The sequence below is a fragment of the Benincasa hispida genome, chromosome 3 (assembly GCF_009727055.1).
Source record: "Benincasa hispida cultivar B227 chromosome 3, ASM972705v1, whole genome shotgun sequence".
Taxonomy (NCBI): domain Eukaryota; kingdom Viridiplantae; phylum Streptophyta; class Magnoliopsida; order Cucurbitales; family Cucurbitaceae; genus Benincasa; species Benincasa hispida.
Window position 1 is genome coordinate 47963460 of NC_052351.1, and position 3085 is coordinate 47966544.

The 3085-nt window shown below is 30.5% G+C and overlaps 1 long non-coding RNA gene across 1 annotated transcript; it reads left to right on the forward strand.

The window, feature by feature from the left end:
- The first annotated feature begins 503 nt into the window (after nt 1-503).
- LOC120074566 lies at nt 504-1562 on the forward strand. Its single transcript, XR_005481013.1, has 2 exons — nt 504-823; nt 1329-1562. It is a non-coding gene; the product is annotated as an uncharacterized LOC120074566 (long non-coding RNA).
- The last annotated feature ends 1523 nt before the right edge of the window (nt 1563-3085 follow it).

Genomic DNA, 3085 nt, shown 5'->3' on the forward strand with positions numbered 1-3085 from the left:
GTGCTAGCCAAAGTGAAAATAGCTCAACTGACATAGATTTATTAAATGATGATTAAGAGATTTGTAGTTCATGAGTGTCTTTCGGAATGTCTTAACATATGTAGGTTATGACAACTTGGTGTTCTTGTCAAAGACGCGGTTTGTGCAGATTGGTAGTTTCCATATCGGGAAGATTATGACAGTTTATCCTTTTCATATAGAGACTATTGATAAAATTTGTATAATCAAAAGAGAGAGATTCTTAATGTTGGAGATCCTAAGTTCAGAGGATGGAGTGAGTTTCACTGGAAGAAAAAAGATTACACTTAGGAAGGATCTTAGGTATCTTGAGAGAGAGTCTCATATTTAAGGAAACATAAATATCATTAACATTATAATTAGTTTTACATTAGTAGATTTATTTTTCTTGGACATACTATTTGGATTAAATTATCGTAGACTTTAAAAATATAAAGTTGTAGAAAAGTGGAGGGATGAAAAATGAGAGAAGTTTGAATAAAATAGTGGAGAAGGATAGAGTAGTAATTTAAATGGGGGTGTTGAGATTCTCGTGATTGACGAAAAGTAGAAAGAATTAGAAATAAAGAAACAGAGAGAAAGAAGTGAAGAGGGTTGCTGCGTTGCATTAGAGAAAAGGAATGTCGTCTTGGAGATTTGAGAATACCATCCCAATATTGATGCGTGTGGCTATTAGAAAAACTTTCCTTCTCTTCCGCCGCGTTTCTCTTTTGATCACCGATCTCATCGCCGTCGCATCCTCCGTCATCAGATATTCCCGCTGGCATTCCCGCCCAACCCTCCAAGTTTCTTCTTCCGATGATAGGTACTCTGTAATGTCTCTCATGATTAATCGCTACCATCGTTGACTCATACTCTTAATTTCATCTTCTTCATCATCGCTTCTCTTTTCTTCCTCTTCGTTTTGATTTTATTTTATTTCATTTCAACAAATTTCAGCAGGATTCTGTTTTCCCCCCTCGTGTTTGTTTGCTTCTCTCTCTCTCTTGAAATTAATTATGTGAAGTTAGGTCATAATGTGTGTGTAATCTGATGGAATTTATTCTAGTTTTGTTATAGTGACTTCCGTGATTTCAGAGTTCAATTATTGTGGAATGATTTTAATTTTGGATAACAATGGATACTAATCTTTTGCTTATGCCACAAACCACTTAAATCGTGCTTGCTATTTTTTCCGTTCCTTGCTCTCGGACTTGTGGCCACTGATTACTGATCATCACCTGATTTGATGAACACTCACTATCGTGCTTCGGGCTACCGACGGACTGTTTATCATCTGCTCTGACAAACCCTTGTGCTCGTGTTTTTAGCCACCTTCCAATCATTGCTATGCTTTCGACGTTGTAAGAGGAGTAAGAGAAAATAGAAGTGCGAGGATTTGAGGAAGGAGAAAAAGGAACATGAGTGCCGAGGATTTGAGAGATCAATAGTGCCACTATAGAGAAAATAGACAACGCGATTCAAGTGGTATATGAATTTAGAAAAATGTTAATATCCATTGTTTTCATAATTTAGATCATTCGATATTAACACAACTTAAACTAGGTCATCCGTTCAAAAACCCTAGATTTTGGTATAATTTTCCATTACACTCACCTTTGAAAAGTTATTCTTATAATAATTTTTATGACATTAACTCATAAAAACATATCACAAATGCTTTCCCAGTTTTTTCAAATATCTATTTACATATTCAAACTTGGGGTTTTTTTGCAAAAAAAAAGTTCTTGAACTACCTGATAGAATCATCGATAAACATTGCATGAGACTTGTAATTTTATCAATTAAATAATTAAACTTTTATAATTACTTTGGACTCTCGATTAAGAATTACTTTTAAAATCATCCATGTATCAATTGTAATCATCTATTTGTTAACTCAACATTTGAAATAGTCTACACACGAGTAAAAATCAATGCACCAACAATTTTGAAAACTAATCTTGATGAAAAGATCTAAATGTATTAACTTATAATAGTTTAAAAGTTTAATTGAAGTAATCATAAACCTCACAAGATAATTTTCAAACAAATTTAAGAGACTGTTAAAATTAATGCATTTACCAAAGTTTAAGATTTAAAATGCTACAATTATTAGTTTAAGGTTTGAAGTGATGTAACCTCCCATGTTTAGAGGTTTTTTTAAGAAGAAATTTCAAAGTTTAAAGTTATAAATGAAAAGCTTTCATAATCTGGAGGCATAATAGAAAGATACTCTAAAATTTAAAAGTATTTCATATAATAATTTAACCTTTGTGTTAATATGTTTAGCATCGATTCAACATAAGTACAAGATAAGTCTGATAATCAAATTATACACTAAGTACTCAAATGGTTAAGTTTTTCAAAGTTTTAGAAACTAAATGTCACATTCGGTTAAAATAATAATTATTTTTCTTTTGAAGTTTAAGAACTAGAATAGATATTTTAAAAGAACAAACATGAATAACCACGGTTCAGTTGTAAAAAAAAAAAGGATTGGATATTAAATAAAAGTAGGAAAAAATAGAATCTATCAATATGTGTTCGATAATTTTTTCTTTATCTGTTAAGAAGTATAAACTAATTAAATTATTGTAGTCTCCTCAAATATTTTTTTTTCTTTTGTCACATTAATTTGTAGGGGGAGAAACCATAATATATGATTTTAGGACAAAATCTCACTATTCTGATTTGTAGATGAAATTTTTGGTTGTTATATAGGAAGAGGGAGATTTGGAGTGGTTGGGTTTGTAACTTTAATTTTCTTCCTTCTTTAAAGATGGAAGAAAAAGACACACAAATAATAAATATGGTGGGGCTTTGTGTTTAATAATTTCATTTATTTGTTATTACTATTAAAAGCTTTCGTGCCTTACACGTCTGTATTTAAGTTTGAAAACAATTTTGATATCAATATTTTAAGTATTATTCAATTAAATATTACGGGAAAAATCAAATTAATTTTTGAATTAAACTAATTCCTTTTTCTAATGAAAAGTTTAATGAGTTTTAATACAAAGATCCCAATTTTATAAGAGAAATAACACAAATGTATAGGACAAAACGAACTTAACTGACATCAAGT